The sequence below is a fragment of the Xyrauchen texanus genome, chromosome 1 (genome assembly GCF_025860055.1).
Source record: "Xyrauchen texanus isolate HMW12.3.18 chromosome 1, RBS_HiC_50CHRs, whole genome shotgun sequence".
NCBI classification, from domain to species: domain Eukaryota; kingdom Metazoa; phylum Chordata; class Actinopteri; order Cypriniformes; family Catostomidae; genus Xyrauchen; species Xyrauchen texanus.
Window position 1 is genome coordinate 28480954 of NC_068276.1, and position 20309 is coordinate 28501262.

The 20309-nt window shown below is 39.5% G+C and overlaps 1 protein-coding gene across 1 annotated transcript in view; it reads right to left on the reverse strand.

The window, feature by feature from the left end:
- LOC127645273 (immunoglobulin superfamily DCC subclass member 3-like) overlaps positions 1-20309 on the reverse strand; it is a 100394-nt gene that overhangs the window by 71358 nt on the left and 8727 nt on the right. The window lies entirely within an intron of this gene.

Below are 20309 nucleotides of genomic sequence, written 5' to 3' on the forward strand. Positions count from 1 at the left end.
AGCGTCAATACTCGCTGAGCTACCAAGGCCCCCACTGTGTGCACATTTAAATGGTGGCTCCAAGACAGTAAATTTACATTAATTTACACAAATTTCAGAGCAGTTTAAAAGTTTTAACTCAGACAAAAAGAAATATCTGTGATAATATTTATGATTGTGATAATACAATCTTTTAATTTCCAAAATATCTGGCCTATGGATGGAATTTCAGTCTGCCTCATGGATAAGTGTCTGCCAAATTAATACATTTAAAAGTACACTCAGATATACCCACCATCCAATAAGTGCTCTCTTGTTCCACCATGTCTGAGAAAAAAACAACAAAAACAAAACAAATGTCCCCAGTTTCCTTCAGTTGAAATTTCTACCTCTTATCGTGAAAGATCTGTTACACTAGAGCAGAAGTAATTACATACTTCCGGCTTTCCCAAGAACACTGTGAAGTTCATACAGAGAAATTCACGGTACAATTACAGAGCAGAGAGGCAGCCCATCCCGGCACTGACCTCCTTTTGCTGTTTCTTTCTCATTGTCAACACATCTATCTGGGTAAAACACTCAATTGCAGGTTACACTGAAGAGAGGGACAGTAACCACCCCTTGGCTTACAGAGCATTGTCGATCCAATAATCCTTCAGGTGTAAAGTGTGTGTGTATATGGGTTTGAGTAAGTGTGGGACACAATACATGAAAAATATGTGTATATAGTACTACATGTCCAGAGACTAAATACATTTTAACACCAAAAAAATGTTAGGTAGGGAGAGGAAGTATTATTTTCTATGTATGTGTCTGAATGCTTATATTTCTGTGTACTGTGTGTAAGAGTGTGTAGTTAGGGGATCTATGACAAGATTATGCAGTAAGAAACACTGAGCTATAAAAGTCAAGGATCTTCAGAGAGAAGCATTTTTGGATTCTGCACAAATGCTTTGTGTGTATATATGTGTGTCAGAAATAAATATATATATATATATATACATAGAGAGAGAGTGTGTGTGTGTGTGTGTGTGTGTGTGTGTGTGTGTGTGTGTGTGTGTGTGTGTGTGCGCCCCCTCGAAGCAGAGCTGATAGGGTCAGGGCCAGGGATCTCAGCTCAGATCTGGAATGAAACATTCCCTCCAAGGTTTAACCTCCAGAGTGACAAGAGGTCCTGCCGCATTTCAGACCACCAGCACATATTAATTCACTCCGTTCACTCTTCCTTTTCCTTTGCTTTTCTGAACATTAATGAATACAGATCAGGTTTTTGTGCTTCGAGTAAGCATTAGGTACTGTAGAGTCTGTAGTCTACAGTTAGTGTCTGATAACAGGGAGAAACCTGAAATCTGCCAGCAGTTTTCAGAATCTAATGTAAGACACTAGCTCTGATTCAAACCCTAGTAAGTTGCCATGCTGCCTACATTCTAAGGCAGCTTCCTCATACAGTATGTGATTAATCAAAATACTCTACATAGTCAGTAACTCGCATGTACCACATAAATAGCACTTATCACAACAGACCTGACAAGCATTTTCAGCTGATTCCAACAGAGTCTGACATTAGTAGTATGTTGCCAAGCTAACAACTTGATTCTCTAAAAAGAGTGCACACTGATATTGGTTGAAATACAATATAATTGATAAAATGAGCATCCGTTGATCAATGGGAATCTCAGAGAGGCGGGTCCAATTGTGCTTTAGGAAATCCAATTCACTGTACACCTTCTTGAACTCAAACTCTTTCCACACCCTACAACTAGAGCTTACGCATGTCGATATTCTGGCTCTTGACAGGTCTGTCTGGCATGTCTGTTGTACCAGAGGAACTGAAGAATTGCATCAGGTCATACAAAAGCAGAGGAACGAAAGACAGGCTTACCGTCACCAATGGGCTGCTGGCACTGCCCTAGCATCTGGCTTCTCCTGCCCCACCTGTAGCAAAGTGCACAGCTCTTGGATCTGCCTCAACAGCCACATGAAGTAGCATTAGCTTCAACCTCTCTGATCCCCTCCCTTGAAACCTACCCACCCCTTGAAGCAAGCGTCATCATTCGATATGATGAACAGCTCAGAGGCGACCATTGGTCAAAATAAGGCTTAGGGCAGCATTATTTTACTGGCTATCAATGTTACAAAACAGGCTACATGTCTGAAATGAGCATATGATGCCTAAAAGGCTGTCTAGGCAGCCAACTCACTAAGGTTTAGAGCCACCATGTCTGCCATACAATGCAGATAATAAATAACCTGGTCCCCTGCCACTGCAATTCATTAACAAACTGAACAGCCAAGTCTAGGTGCAGTGATCTAGTGGATCTGCTCATTGAGCTCACCACAGTATTCACCACATTGAGATTTAGCCACAGTATTTAGGTAATTGTCACTTTATGCCTATCCAACATGTATGCACTTTCCATGCAATCCATGAGCCATCACCACTGTGCCCTTAAGCAAGGCACTTAACCCCAAATTTCTCACAGGTTATTGTACTTGTAATAGCTGAACTGTAATTATCTTCAGACAATAGGCTTTTAAGCGTCAACTCAATGATTATTTACTTTCTTTTACGTTGCTTTAGTAAGAAAGCTTCTGCCAAGAATATAAATGTAAATGAGGAAAAATAAACTGAATGAGATTGATTCACTGCTACTAGATCAATGTTCTTATGAATGATGTGTGAAAAATAAAGACTACAATGTTGCCTTTCACTAATCTGTTGACATGCACACAACTGCTGAAAAGATTAGCTTCAACCAGTAAATATTTAATGCTGATTCAGTCTGGATAGTGCTGCTTTGCCACTGGTCTAGCTGGTGAACCAGTATAGTCGTGCTCAGGGAGTAAAATTGTAACGAATTGAGTGTAAGTGGAGTGGTGGTGGTGTAGTGGTCTAAAGCACATAACTGGAAATCTGGTAATCAGAAGGACGCTGGTTCGAGCGCCACAGCCACCACCATTGTGTCCTTGAGCAAGGCACTAAAAAAAGAGACATGTGGTTTGATCCTGAAGGAAACCGCTGCATCACATATTTCTTTGCCTAATTGCCAGTTGTGAAAGTCACATTCTCTTGATGAAGAGGTTTTTAACAACTATGTATAATTACTACATTTACACTCACAGCTAATCCTGTTACAATGACAACTTTATTAGAGGTAAAAAGTACATTTCTCAGTTGTTTCCAAGTCTTCACTGAATTATTGTTGAATATGATGCATTAATACAGATTTGATGCTGCTGGGTTTTGACTGAAGATCTGTAAATAAAATTATACTTAACTGTTAATTAACTGCTTGTCATGACTTCTATGATGATAAATTTACCACACAGGAAAAAAAAATATTAATTAAATTAATCTGACAACACTGCAATTGGTATTTCACCCACCCCTTAGCACGGAGTACTGTCACTTTAAAAAGAAAGTTATTAACCATTCTTTTATTTTGTTCTAACCAGTAACTTTTTGGAAAGGAGGCTGCGGAACTTCTGAACTGGAGCGGAAAACAAAAGTGTTTTTGCTCAGAAAGAACCGAAATAAAAAACATTCAGTCTTTTTTTTCCTGGTAATTTTAAAATTTGAGGGTGAAGCTGGTTGACTAAGTAAGCCTTTCTGGTTAAGCTAGTTAAGAAGCCTGGTAGGGATATCAGCAACCAAAATTAAATCTGTGATGGTGGATTTTCAGCAAGGCACCCTTGCATGCTCATTCAGTACACACATACACAAAAAGGCCCAGTTGTCATAGAAAACATGACATGGTAGTTGTGCTCTTTTCAGAATCCCTTGCCAGCATTCCAACCCGGCAACAACTTCTAATTGGTTCCTGCGGAATTCTGTTTTGACCCAGGGGTCTTGCCCCAAATACAGGAGACTGACTACCTTTTAACCCCCTCCCCTTCAGGTACAATCTCCCCACATGGCAAAGAATCAAAGAGATTAGTGAAAGGAAACTTTGCAGTCTTTATTTTTTTACACATCATTGTTAAGGACATAGACCTACAAGCAGTGAATCTCTCTCATCCAGTTTAATTTTCCTCATTTACATTTATATTCTTGGCAGATGCTTTCTTACTAAAGCAACATTGTTGCAAGGGCGTGGTTGAGCATCCATCTGAGGAGAAGGGAAGTGTTAAGGATTCATCCCTGGGTGATAATTAAGTCTAACAGCTGTTTCTTGTTGCAGCAATCCAGGGAGAGTGATAAGAGGAGCCCACGCCAGAGTCAGAGGAGAGAGAGAGTGATGCACAGGAGTGCAACGCATTAGAATGTTTATTGATGTTAAAGAGTGTTATTCTTGTAAATAAAAGAGTGTGAAGATACCTAAACCTCGCTTACTCGTTGCCATACCGCCCAGTCCCATTACAAACGTAAAAGAAAGTGGATGTTAAGTTGATGTATTTAAATGCTTTTTGTCTGAATTACAGTTCAGCTAATACAAGGACAATAACCTGTGACAAATCTTGGGTTAAGTGCCTTAAAAACAATACTAGCCCCGATTTTTACATACACTGGCTGATGTTCCGTACTCTAAATACAGTAGTCAAACAGATGTGTGTGAAAAACACACATAAGATCCAAAGATAACACAATCAGCCACTGGGTTAACACTCTTAGTAAAACTGTAAAACAAGGAGGCAAACAATTCCCAGCGATTGAAAGAGGACAGTGATGTTATCTGACTGAGAGTCAGGGTGTTACGCCACCAGCAATGCCGAGCAAGCAAATGCTTTGTGCATGAAAAGGGATTTATTTGTGCCAGCCAAGTACTGAAGTGGCTTGGAAAAACATTAAACCAATGAAACAGATCTCTTATGACAGCATGACAAATCCAAGCTTTTTTCAGGGTGTGAGAGCATGTTAGCATTGCTGTGGTCTTTCACTGATTGCAGCGCTCAGGCGGACAAGGCGATGCCGATGTGAGGGGGAAAAGCTCAGCCCTATGTCAGCGTTGAACCACCTCATTCATTCAAAGCCAAGGTCAATGTCACTGGCCCCGAGGGGCCCATGGGAGAGCAGGGGATGGGCTGCACAGGGAATGGAAGAGTGAAGGCAGGGGGAGTTGAGAGGCGTTGGAGGAAAGGACGAAAACAGGGAGGGGTATTCTGCCCCAGTGCACACACAGAGGTCACCGTACCTCGGCTGACCCCTCCCCCTCGTCATCCTACTGTGACCTATAACCCTGGCATCATTGAACAAATGCAGAGAAGAACAGGGGGAGGGGAGTTAATAAAAAGAGAACAGAGAGACAGAGGCAGTTGGAAAAAAACAGTGCTAGGTGGAGTGAGCGATGACAAAAGGAGGCCAGAGACAGGCTTGTCAGTCAGAGCAGAACAGAGGCCTGGTCATCTACTACAAACAAAACCTAACCAGCAGCCCCAGTCTGCCTGCCTAGCTTAACCCAACATGCAATTCCTGTGATGGTCTATGCTGGTTTATACAGAAATTGTGAAAAGATAGATGGCTTCAGTGGTGTAGGAATGATCTGAAACTATTAAAACTTTGAATATTAATCAGGTGACAAAACCTAGTCCTGTAGTAGGTAAGTGGGTGCTGAGCGTTGCAGATTACCACTTACAGCTGGCATGTTCGTTCAGTTGAAGTGGCAGAGGATCTGTTTGGTCTTACAAGTCGTCATTTTACTGTGTGGCTTGACTAAAATGTATTCTTCACAAGGAGGCTGAAGCTCTATAAATATTATTAATTTCCAAAAAGGGTGGGGACAAACTTATAATTACTTTTAATGGTTGCCACACCCCTGGATGGATCATCTATGAAGACAAAAATACCCCTCTATACATACTGTCAAGAATGAGGGTGAGTGTGAGAGAAAGAGAGTGAAGGAGAGAGATAAGGATAGATTAATAAGATGTGACAGGTCGCAGCCCCTCATCACACTCTTCCGGCTTTTCTTCCTCATCCTCCTCTTGAGCGCCCACACACTTCAGTTAATCTTCTTTCCCAAACAAGATGTCTGCCAAATTGGGGCGAACAGGAACAGGGAGTTTTTATTGATGGATGGCTCAGGGAGGGAGCTTTTTATTGGTGGATGGCTCAAAGAGGGAGGTTTTTATTGGTGGATGGCTTGGGGCCTGTTAAGTGTGTTTAACAGGACTGGCTGGCTGTAAAGGTGCTGTTAAGTGTAGTGAAGCGCTGTGACGGGGCAGTGGATATGGAGGCAAGGGGACTTCTGGGCGGAGCTGGCACACACAGCACAACACATTAATACATACACATGGACAGACATAAACACATAGACAGTGAGTGAGCAGACGAGACAATAAGAGATATTCCAGCAGATAAATGCAGGTAGGAAATACAGACACAAAACACACATGCAAATAAAGACATTTATTACAGAGTTTTCTGGAATACTTGATTTTTTTTTAATCTAAATACTCGATTAGGTGTATCTCTCTGTTCCTCAGTCACACAAAGTTTTCCTGCCTCAAACTGACCTCTGACTTTCTATTTGACCTTCCACCCATTGCTTTAAACCTCCATTACTGAGGAATTTACATTACTCTCGACGAGGCCTAAACCTTTACTCCAAACCAAGACAGGAAACGATAACGGGGACTTCTTTTAACTTGCTTGTTTGGGAAAAGCAAGGGTGGTCCTGAGACATCGGACATAATTAATTTACAACCCCTGCCCCTTGCAGTGCCTCCATATGAAGCCCCTTTCTTAAACAAGAGGAACAATCTTCTTAACAATGGCCTTGAATCTTAAAGTGGACCTGAAGCCAAAGTGGAGTCTCAATCAAGGTTAAGGTCATTACCACCTCCAACAAGTGCCACACACACACACACACACACACGCATATATACATAGATATATATGTTACATTTCTCGCAGTTATTGCTTAATTGTGATTTCAGAGCAGTGTGTTATAAAAATCAACTCAGCATGCCATCTTGAAAGGTGCCTAATTCATAAAGTGCTTAACAGATTTACTTTCTGAGAGCAAATATAAGCAGTGAATTGAAGTGAATATTGTCAGCTAGAAGCTGTGAGTGGCAGTCTAAAGTTTGGAGTGTGAATGACAGCTGTTTTTCTTTTCAGTCTTAAACCACCTTTAATCATCAGCACGCTATCCAACTCAACGCTAATATGACAGACTTGTTAAAAGGGCAGGGGGAGAGAGAGAGAGAGGGGCAGTGCAAGTGAGACTTGAAAAGAGGAAAATAATGCGATAGCTTGCAAGTTGACAGAAAAGTGAATGTGGTAGCACCAGGGAGGTAAAGTCATGAAAGGGATATAAACCATGGGAAAAATGGAAAGAGAAAGAAACAGAACGTGATGAGAAGAAAGAGAGACATGAATGATGCATGTGATGGGCTGCCACTCCAGAGAGGCACAGCAGTTTATATTTATGTGACAGCTGTTTTTGGTCTCCCCTTTGCCAGTTTTAAGAGTGTGTGAATTTCAGATGTACCCACTTCCCTTTCTGGCTCTGAGCCATTTCTTCACTCTCCACTCAGTCCATTTAAGCCGTGCCAAAAAAGAGACTCACGTAAACTTTGCAAGAACTGGGGCTGGATTAGATTATGATGCTAACAGGCAAATGCGTGTGGAGCTGGAGAATCTGAAATAGAATTTGTTTCCTTTTACCTTTAGTTGTTGACCTTGCTGGAAGGCTGCCAGTATTCATGAGGGTATAAATATGCTGACTTGTGCAAGGAAAGCAATACCTCCCATAATGATTATGATCTTTAAAGATGATCATTATGTAAACAGAATGCTATTCAAATGGGTTGAAAAAGACCATGAAGCTGTGTGCTACACAACTACACAACTAATGGCTAGGCACACAAATTAATGGTTAGGCACTACATGTTGAGTGGAATGATTGGATGGGGAATCCTACAGAAGGATGGGGACAGGCATCCAGTATGAATGAATGTATGAATAAGTAAAGATGAAAAAGATGAATTTGAGTAATTTTTGTTAGGGCTGCACAATTCATCTAAAATAATATTACTCATTATGGCTGCAGCGATTAACTAATTGTGAAAGCTGATGATTGCTGCATTGCATTTAGATCTGCTCCTTTTGCTTCCTAGGTTTCTATTCACATGTATAACATGTTTTATGAAGCGGTTTAGTATTCTAACCAATATCTATCCTTAAATGAGTCTATAGTCCGATCAGTAATTTCATCCGATCCTAATGCGCACGTTTTTAACAGTCTGATGCCAATATGCTTGCTTAAAGTTTAACCTCTGCTTGTGGAGAAAAAAACTATTATTGCTGAAAATACATCACCAAACACTTGAAAAGAAGCTTTAGAACAAAAATCAAAGTCGTTTTTTAATTATTATAGATGATTTACTGATGTACTGTTTAAAACAATAAAGTAATTAGCTCAATGGGTCTCAACTTGTTTTGGATGTGTAACCTACATAAGGAATGTCAAGTTGAACAAATAAGTATGTAACTTCTATTAACTGACATTAATAATGCAGAATAATGTCAAATCAATATCAAGGGAAATAATCTAATATCCTCAGCAAAAAAAGAAATGCCCTCTCACTTTCAACTGCTTTTATTTTTTAGCAAACTTAACATGTGTAAATATTTGTTTGAAAATAAAAAGATTCAACAACTAAGACATAAACTGAACAAGTTTCACAAAATGGAAAAAGAAATGGAATAATGTGTCCATTGTCAAAATCAAAAGTAACAGTCAGTATCTGGTCTGGCCACCAGCTGCATAAAGTACTGCTGTGCATCTCCTCCTCATGGTCTGCACCAGTTTTGCCGGTTCTTGCTGTGAGATGTTACCCCACTCTTCCACCAAGTCACTTGTAAGTTCCCGGACATTTCTGGGAGGGATGGCCCTAGCCCTCACCCTCCGATCCAACAGGTCCCTGACATGCTCAATGGGATAGAGATCCGGACTCTTCGCTGGCCATGGCAGAACACTGACATTCCTGTCTTGCAGGAAATCAGGCACAGAGCGAGCAGTATGGCTGGTGGCATTGTCATGCTGGAGGGTCATGTAAGGATGAGTCTGCAGGAAGGGTACTACATGAGGGAGGAGGATTTCTTCCCTGTAACGTACAGCACTGAGATTGCCTGCAATGATAACAAGCTCAGTCCGATGATGATGTGACACACCACCCCAGAACATGATGGACCCTCCACCTTCAAATCGATCCCGCTCCAGATTACAGGTGTCGGAGTAACGCTCATTCCTTCGAAGATAAACGTGAGTCCAACCATCACCCCTGGTGAGACAAAACCATGACTCGTCAGTGAAGAGCACTTTTTGCCATTCCTGACTGGTCCAGCGAAGGTGGGTTTATGCCCATAGGCAATGTTGTTGCCGGTGATGTCTGGTAAGCACCTGCCTTACAACAGGCCTACAAGCCCTCAGTCCAGCATCTCTCAGCCTATTGCGGACAGTCTGAGCACTGATGGAGGGATTGTGCATTCCTGGTGTAACTCGGAGGTTGGGTCAAGAAAACTCAACAATTCATAGAAATCAGCCTAAAATGGCTTCCTTTTTTATTTGAGCTAGGATTGGAAAAAGCATTTTATCACTGAAAAAATTCAGCTTTAACATATTGTATTCCTTTTAGTGACCCTCAAACATCTAACCATCTGCGATCGGTAAAATCTGGGAACACAGACACCAAAATTGTCAAGCACAACTGCAGCACTTCCCAGCACATTTTGTTTGCGGTTGGAAGGGGCCAGTACTGAGTGAGAAAACACTCAAGCACCCCTTGAGACTAGAGACAGATACATCTGCTTGTAGCAGATGACAAAATTATGGTATATTTCCATGATCCACTATTGTGTGTCATTTTATTTAGATTGGTGCATACAAATATCTGTTAAAATACTCTCTCCAGAGAGGCAGAGAAATGAGAGGTGTTGAATTTCCTGATGGCTCATCTCTTGTGATTTACAGACTGAAGCATATTGGCAGATGCTACAGGTTCCCTGGACAGATCCAAATTTAGAATGACTCTAATTTTAGCTCTTCAGCTCTCATACCACATTTTTTTGCATTAACGAGTTTTGTTTTTTCACAAAGCAGTAATGCAAAAAACTAAAGTTGATTTGCATTTCATGAAGTCTATTTGCATTAACCACCAGCTGTAACCACCATGTATATTGAGAGCCACACTTCCCATCCACAATTCCAGATTAATGGTTGACCGATATGGCTTTTACAATGATTAATTCTTAAATTACATCCTTAGTTTGCACAAAAACAGAACACATCTTCTAGAGAAAATACGACTGGTGTTTGCCTTTGTAAAACTTACCAGCACAATGCTAGGGTGTTCATGGTGGTTGTTAGGATGTTGGCAAGGGTTGCTAGGACGTTCAGGGTGACTGTTAGGTGGTTGCTATCGGTCGTCTCGTAAGAACCATGACCGTTGCTTAAAGCCCCAAGTCCAAAGAGCCCCACCCCAAGTCTCCATGACATTTTGGTCCCTAGATACGCTATGTGTGGAGCCTTTTCAATGTAAGACTAAGAGATTTGCAACTGTTTTTTCACCCACCATATGACAAGTAATGGCCCACTTCTCCTCGATTTATGGCAAGTACCACAAATAAATGTGAAATTTTCATCAATGCTGATATCCAACACTCAAATCACAAAAAATCTCACTGAGCAATAGGTTTAAGTGTCCTCTAATTTGGTGTTCTCAATAACCAACCATCTTTTTCTCTTCCACTTTCTCTCTTAATTTGGGGCACTCTTCCTTTTAAGCATTTTCCCTCTTACTCCCATCTTCTCTGTGCCCCTTTGTGAGGCAGTGCTGACCTGAAAGCATGTGTCATTGAGCTCCATGTCAGTCTGGTGCGGCTGCTGGGCATCTGAACAGGCAGGGACAGAGAGAGAGGGGGCTTGTGGGATTCAGGGGATGGGGTGGAGGGAGGAGCTTGGCTACTGGATAAGGGCGAGAAGCAGGACAAGGATTGTTGAGAGAAAGAGAGGAAAGCCAGTGGAGATAAAGCGAGAGCAAGGAGGAACAGATGAGCAGAGAAAAGGGGTGAAATCCAGAGAAAGAGAGAGCCCCCTCCCCCATGCCCCATACAACAGCCCTGTAACAGCCTCTGCTTTGATGGTTATATGTCAACACATCCTCCCCCTTGGTTTTACCAACAAAACAGCTCTCGTTCACCACTCAGGATTTGTTGTTGACACACGAAAGCCAGCAAAAATTTTTAAATCTGATTTGATATGTCTGCTTTACAGAGAAGCTCGTAATAATGACAGTGAAAGAGATTCTATAGGTGCTTTTTATTGAAGTGTTCTGCTTCTCTTTCACTCTCCCATATGCTTTACAATCTGCTTTTTTATTGCTCACGCATTCATCTATTATGGGTGACCGAATGCTCCTATCCTCTGTTCGATCATAAAGAGTGTGCTGAACATCACTGCATTGGCAAAACACAATTAAAAGTATTTTAGCTATCAGTTTATATGCATTTGCCATTTACTCTTCATTTCTCCTTGGCCTAGTCTCTTCTCTTAGCTGAGCCTTTCCATATTGATTCAGAAAATTCCCTCCAGAGTTGACAGAGGTCTATACGGTTGCACATTTCTCACTTACGGGGGTGGCCCTCGCAGGGTACACTTACTTCCAGTATCAACAATGGCTATTGAAAAGTAAGCAATATCTGCTGAAATTGAGGTCTTCATACAAATTAAATAGCATTTAAATGATTGATCTGACTTAACGCTACTCTGCGGAGCTCTAATTAACATTCTGACAACTTCAAGGAAGGCATAATGTGACTGAATCCAGCATATTCACTGAGATATTAATGCTGCTACTGGTCTTAGATTACACTGGTAATAAATAACTATAATAACAAGATAATACATTCTCAAAGTTATTCTCCATGTCTGTTTGGATCGGCTCTGCATTATTGCTAGTAAAACAGCACGTGTGGGGAGAAAATTATTGGCAACCAACCTGCTCTCTCACACATATGCAACTCCAGAAAGAGAAGCATGGCCGGGAAAATCACATCTGACTGCTCGCACCATGGACACTTTTATAAACAGAGACACTTCTGTCATCTCTCTATCTGATATTTCATCTCATTCACGTGCACTTGACATAATCATAAATCTGAGTGTGGTAAAATTAATGTTTGACATTTGGGATAATACTGATTAAATTCTGTGTATTTCACACCATGAAGCCACATCTGTCTTGAGATTGGAGCTAGTGAAGAAACCACACCGGCGCTGTGCATATAAATTCAAAAGTGACTACAGCCCGAGTAGCCAAATCAGTTGGAAAAGATGCTAAATAATTTCTGTGTACATTCTATTGTGACTTTTTGGAAAAGAGGTAACATACAGAAGAGGCAAACCTATACAAAAGTAATAGCCGTAAAGCCATAGCAGCTTTACCCTGCGGTGGCGTAGATTCTGCTTCATGTGAAAAAGGCTAATTACAACCTGAGAAGGCAGAATAAGACAGTGAGAAAAAAATTTAATTAATACTTAAAGCTTAAACTCTTTTCAATTGATGCTGAAGAAAGGAACAAAAAGCCCATCCATTCTGATTGATCCTGGAGAGCTGTTGTGTAACGGGTGGGGGCTTTTATGATCAGTTGCTTGGTGACAGGCTCAAGAGGGGGGCAGGAAGCAGGAATAAAACATGCAGCTCGATCCACTGTACCACTTCCATGATTCATTCAAAGTATGAAAAACTTCCTAAGACCCAGTTAATGAGGATCCACAAGCAAAAGAGAAAGAAAGAATGAGAGAGAGACCCAGAAGACGGAAGAGATGGAGGGGGAAAAAAGCAGCAGCAAAGCCATCAAACATTTACAAAAATAAGTGTTTCCTGAAAGGGCCGTGTGATTGAGAGTGGCGGCGGGAGCTCAGCACCCAACTGCGTGCTCACAGAAATGGTCGACAAGCAAAAGGAAAGTATAATTTATGGAGAGAGTGGTCGTTTTTGGGGGCGGAAGGGGACTTAATTCAAGGGAGGTTGCAAAGAACCTCGCTAATCACACCCTCTTTTGCCATGGCAGTACTTCCTCTTCATGCCAGTGGGAGTTAGAATGGGCAAAATTGAGCCAGTGTCTCCCAAATGTGCACAAAACCAGGAAACACACAAGACACAGGGGCGAAAAAGGGGCTTTTGATCATTTAGAGGACTAAGGAGCAGATCTTTGTCACCTCACTTAGCAAGAGAAAGGAGGCTCCTTGCAGCCTGTGCAAAACTGGTGGTTTCGAAAAGGATGAAAGAGCACTGTAATGAGTGGAAAGCTTTTCTTACGCTTAAGCAGCCCTACTGGTGGCTGGCCATTACACATTTCTCTTGTTTTATTACGGACTCAATGTGCTGGCTACACAAACAGCCTGCCTGGTGAGTCACAAAACCCCATTCACCGCAAATAACCAGGTACATTTATCTCATCCCTACTGTAAACGTCTCGATGATAGATGAGAGGTTAATATACAATACAGTAGAGCTAAGCAATTATTCAAAATAAAATCGGAATCGCAATATGACCCAATGTGATTATTAAACCACGAGGGCTGATATTTAACTAAATAAATGTATAGTCTGAATGCGCTGCCCGCTGTGCTGCACTTATATGTGCAGCTGTTTTGGCTGTACTTTCATCAAAAATGATTTCAATCAATCAACCAACAATTTTACAATTCTTGCCTGTGAGAAAGGGTAGACTTAAACCTTTGGCAAAAATACAATGAGAATAAAAAATCTATAGTGATCAATGTAGCACAAGGACACAAACTAGTCAAAGAACAAAAGTGCGGTGCCAAGTTCACAGCCAGCATGAAAGTGCACTTTCGTTTTGCATGGATTGATGATGGTGGTTCGATAAACATCTTAATATAACATAAAAAAGAGATCTGCATGTGGTATATAGAAATCAGTTATGTGTCACCAGTAAATTATGTTACACTTACATTTGTTCATTCAAGTAGTTCAATTCAAAATGTAATGCTTAGATTAGAGTTTTTTTAAACTGTCTCTCAACAGCCATACAGCCCAATCCAGCACACAATGTGATGAAGATGGAGTCTCAACATAGACTATGGAGTTGTAATCTTTCCCAATGTTTACTAGTGTGGTATATTTACACACCACCACACACAAAGACAAAGAGAGAGATAAAGGGAGATATAGAGCAACATAAAACAAAATTATAGAATGAAGAAAGACCCAACTTAATGACTTCTGGAATAGAACTATGGATTTTGCCTCATGTGAAAATGCAAAACCCAAGGCATTCTGTACAAAACCCATGTAATGACATGAAGATCAAACTCCATCTCCAGCAGGACATCTGTAGGAACTATTAGTCTCAATGATTGTAGTTGAAGGCCTGAGGGAAGTCTGTTCACACACATGTACTGACACAGGCCAGGGATGTAAAATGAACACAGTATAATTTTAGCTGCATCCAGGCAACAGAAGAACACCGCAAAGTATGAGAGAGTTTGCCCTCCAGATTGCAGAGTGAGACTTCAGTCGGCCATTAAGCCCATTCCTCCTCTCTCCTATGCCACTAAAGATTCATGGTAGAAGAGACCATGCCCTAAGCAATGCCACCCTCATACTCTAGACACTCACCAATTCCCAAAAAATACACACACACACACACACACACGAACAATCTCGCCTGTAATATAACTTAACTATCTATCAGCTCACACAATAGGAGGAAAATGTGCAGCGAGTCTAACAGTTAGTGATCCTGTCACTTGCTTTATTAAGATGGTGCCCGTTGTCAATGTCCATGTCCTCAGTGCAGGGATCAAAAGGTCACTGAGTGACCTTCAGATCAGCTGTGATCCCTCGGCTTTGATCGATACGGACCTCAGAGTTGGGGTCATCTTTTACACACACTGACAAATAGGAAGTGTGCACCCAGGCCATTGTTCACTGGAGGCTGAGCTAACAGCACAAAGTGTGATAATAAGGTCTAAAAATGAACGACAGAATAGCTGGTCAGAGGTGTCATGTTGCGTACACTCACCCAAAGCTGTCTGTAAATGAAATAGGCCTACATTTTAAAACAAACCAGTTCAAAAAACAAAACAAAAATAATAGGTATTATGAGTTCTTTTAGACATGTTGCCATGGTATTTCTATGTTTTTAGGACATGTACCATGGAAATATCATGTTATTTTGGACATGTACCATGTATTGTCATGGTGATGCTTTTAGAAAAAAGTACCATGGTAGTACCATTGCTTTAAATATTTTTTTTACAGATTTTTAAACATGTACCATTGCAGTGCCATGGTATTCTTGATTCCTTGTAGTAGGGATGTACACAAGTAATCAACTATTCAAGCACTTGTACTGCCCCAACTAGTAAACTATTAACTAGTAGGTAATTAAACTAGGTAACAATGAATAATACCGTACTTTCCCTCTGAATCTCTCACCAAATCTCAGAGCACCAGCAGAGTATATTCACTACTTGATTTTTGTAATAAGAACATGTGAAACTATAAAATTGTGACAGCCTTCATGTAGACTTTATGTAGTTTATATATTTACATTATCCAAATGCCATCAGTATTGGTTTCTGTGTAAGATTCGATGAGAGCAAATGTTTTATTGTTTTGTTTTTAGTTTGTTTGCTTTTTTAATTTAATTAATTCGTAATGTTTCTTTTATTTTTCCAGAAAGAAAAGCATAGTTTGTTGAAATTAGCCCATTTTTAAACCATTCTTGGTAACATTAAGAGAATAAAACTGAAAATAAACTTCAAGTAGGTGGCAAGCTTGTTATATTTAACTTACATTTTAATTTACAAGTAATCGATTACTTGTTTCTTTGTGGGTTAGAAGAATCAGAATCAGACTCAGTTTTCCATAATCTGTGCTCTGTCTAGCTGTTTGAAACACTCGCCTGATGTACACTGCCACACGTGCCTGGTGTGTATGTGTAAGTGTGTCCCAATGTTCCCTCTTGTGAGGAAAGCCGAGATGCTCTGATGTTGCTGCTGTGATTCATGAAGCTTTCCATTCAACTCAGAGAGTCTGAATTTCCACCTTTCAACTGAGGAAAGTGCAATGGAATGACACTTTATATCAGATATCTAATTTGGAAACTCGAGCGGAATGCTGGTGTGTGTTACATCACGCAGGGCAGGGAGGTTTAGTCAGTGACAATCATTCACTTTTATTAAATAATATCCATTAACGTGTCAAAATTCTTACATTAAATGAGACATAAATCATGTTTAGCAAACGTTTTACAGAGACAGTCGTTCAAAACACAGTTAATTACACTCACTTTGTTTTGATTATTGTAACGATATCATTGCAGCGTCGTATATCAGTTTGTTTGCCATGAGAAGTCTCTGATAATCAATGTACCCCTCAAAGTCACAATGTAATCAATCTCAAAATTAAAAATAAGCTCCCTCTTTGACATGTTTGTGTTTAGTTGTCAGGTAATTGTCTCTGTATTTTGAATTAAGTGAAAAGTCACATCATGCGTGATCACCATCGATCATTATTTTCATGATCAATCATATGCTGCCAAATCATACGAGTACCAGAGTCCTCGAGTACTCTTGCCCATCCCTAATTTATTGCCAAGTAAGCTTACACATACAAGAAATTTGTATTGGTGACAAGAGCTTCCAGTGGACAACAATAAAAAACAGCAACAAGACATAGATAATAATAAAGAATAATAAAAAAAAATTAACACAATAAAAATAATAATAATAATAATAATAATAATAGAATACAAAATAAGACAATATACACACGCACACACATATATACACATACATACATACATACATACATACATGCACACACATATCATAGTGCAAATCTAATACAAATCTGTTATATACTGTGCAAGGGAATGTTATGGCAGAAGAGGTTTGATGTGTCCTTAAAGAGTACTCAACTATCAAATTTCTTGCCCATCCCTACCTTGTAGTAACATGTAAATACCATGATATATGAATTTCAGTCCAATGACATATTTTGAAGTAATATGATATTACCATCTGATACAATAATTGTACCAAAGTACAACCAGAGTACATTTACATGAATGTAGTAATCAATTAGCACTGTGGTATTTATTTATTTTTGGTAAATTTAATTTGTTTAGTTCCAAGTCAAAATGTGTAAAGAAAAATTCCTAAAACATTAAGGTTAAAATGCTAAGAAATATTTCCTAAATGATGTGATTATACCTTTATCAAAACATTTCCATCTTCACACATCGCACCATCACATAAATGAGAGATCAGCCATTATCAACTTTTATTTCCTAATTTCTAAAGGCCATTTCTTTCTTAAAAAGCAAGTATTATCTCCCTAATTTCATGTTGTTCTGTTCACGATTCAGTTATTTACAGTGTTACAGCTATTCTTATTCAATGCTTAAAAATATGCTAATTTTATGTTTTCAGGAAGCACTGTACCCAGAGTAGAACTGATGGTATATTAATGGTACCTATGGCTAATGCATTACATCAATTCAAAGCAAATAATGAAGCAAACCATTCTGCCAGATAACATTATGCTTTCATCCAAGCGCTTTTCATTGTGCTATTCCTCCGAGCTCGCTTGTCAATCATTTTGCCCAACAATAGATCTCCATCTCCTATACCGTTATATTTGTATCCCACTCTATCTCCCAGCCATTGTTCATCTGCAATTTATGCAGAAAGCACACAGAATATTCCTTTCTGCCCCTGATGAAAAATCGAAAAGGTGCAAAAACGAAGCTCTGAGCTGACCTTTACCAATGAGCACCCCAGAGAGTGCGGATTTAAAGGTTTCTCCTGTCCAGCGAGCCAAACTGACTGTTCCCTGTGGCGTGGCAGAGGCGGCATAACTTCAGAGGCTGGGCAGAGTAACCACTGTCCCACTGGGAGTGGAGCCAGAGTATCAGAGTATGTACCACAACACAGCGGTGCACTGTCTGCACAAAGAGCGTCAGTCTGTGTGTGTCTGCACACAAGTCAACGATCTTCAACACATCACACACACCTCATTGCAAGGCCAACAAATGGGCTGCTGTGTTCAGATATGGCACAGCATGGGCTGCCTGTGTATGTGTGTGCGCAGCTATGCAAGCGCGTGCGTGTGTGTGTGTGTGTGACAAGACCGCAGGCAGAGCTGTCTTTCTCTGTCAAACAATACAGCCACTGAGCTGCATGTTTACAACCACTGTTTTGCGCTACAGAGGCAGAATCAATTTCAAACGTATGATGCATTCAATAAAAATATATTAAATTAGGCATGTCATGGCTGACAATACTATATTATACTCAGATATTAATATCTCTGTAAATTGCTCATCTAGGCCTGTGGTTCTCAACTAATTGGTCTTTCTTATAGGGTCACGGACAGCAGGGCAAAAATGTGAAATGAAAATAATAAAATGCAACTAACTTTATAAACGTGCATAGTTAGGATAGCAAAATAAACAGCCGTTTATTGGGTGTGTATCCAATCAAACTCTGCCACTTCATCTGTTAGTTAGTAGAAAGCTAGACAAATTAGGCAGATGCCAACATGGACACACATAACACATATGCCCTAATCCTCGAAAAGATTGAAGAAATCTACAAAGTTTAAAGAAACTACGAACTAGATTATATTAAATACACTGCAAAAAAAATTTTCTTATTGAGTGTTTTTGTCTTGTTTTCCAAAATATGTATCTTGAACATCCTTATAACAAAATAAATTTACATGAGAAGCAAAATGACATAGGATGTTAAAGTCTTGTTTTCAGGGAAATATAACTAAAATTAGAGAGGTTTAAGAAGACAAAAAATAAACTCAATTCAAAGGTTATTTTCTTACCCCATTTGCAAAAAACAAACAAACAATTTCAAATGCAAGCATAAACTTTACTAACTTAAATTAGATTTGTCTGAAAATAAGATTTAATATTTTAGATAATTTGGCTTCTCAAGTAAATTTACCTTGATGTAAATATTAAGGCCGAATTAATTACATGGTGTCCGATTAATTAATCCTAATTAATCGCATATACAAATATTTGCTGAGAAAGCCCCTCATATAACAATAATTCATTATATAATGATGAAATAATTATACATAGTTATCTTTAAATATTAAAAAATTATATATATATAATAAAAAATATTCAGTTAATTAAAATGCTTTACATTCCTGTAGCAGAAGATTTCATCATTGATAAGACAATACAAAAAGCGGCTTTAGAATACAATGTATTATTTATTACCATATTATTAAACATAAGCCAATCATTGGCACACAGTTCACAACAATCCATTTCACAAGTGAATTTCATTCACTTCATTCACTCAATTAGTTCGAGATTCATTTTGAGGGCTTGTTTAAGGACCCGTCAATGTACACCTGCATCAGACAGATGCTTGTGTCGCGTCTCTGGTGAGTTGCGTCATAAACATAAAATGTTTAGGTCACTGTGTCAAGTAAAATATAGTTTAATACTCAATCTTTTAACACATCTTGAGATCCCTTAGATCGCATTTGCGCTCCTTCAAGTGTTTTGAATGTAAGAACGTAACGCATGTTTGTGTTGTTCTGCCTACTGAAGTGTTTTCTTCACTATATAAACTGTGCATTGCTCATACAGCTGAAATTTCACTTACTGCCCTCTGGAGTAAACAGGTGGTACTACAAGCTCACATTTCTCAGGAATCTTCCTTATTATGGTCCGGGGGCAGTACTATTAATTGCGTTAATTTATTTAATGTGTTATTTTAATACAATTTATCTCACTTAATTAACTAGTTAAATCGGCAGCCCTAGTAAATATGTTTGGATATTTTTTATAGAAAACAGGATAAAACCAAATAATGATTAAGGAAATTATTTTTTGAGGTGTACAAGTTGGTAATGTGTTGAGTAGCCACTTGATGTCCAAAGAAAAATGTGGGTCCTGAAGCTAAACCTGTTGAGAACCACTATGTGCACTCTGGATTCATGGGTCACTTGCATCACATAAGTTGGTAATGAACAAGAATCCTGATATTTTTATATAGCCTAATAAATAATATGATTTTTTTTTTCTCTCCAGGCCAATCTGATGAGCACAAGGTAAAACGTTAAGTCCTGATCATATGAAAATTATGGGAAATGAGCTGATTGCGGAGTAGCAATCTAGGTTGATAATTTCAGCAAGAGAAGCGCATTTCCATCCTGGATTCCTCATATCATCACAAAAACTCCCTTATACATTAACACTGCCGTGTGCCTTCAAATTAACACTTGCCTGACATGCATTTAATGACCAACTCTGTTCTTCCCTCAGCTACTATTTACAACCAAGCCAACACAACTACCTCCCGCTAACTGCTAAA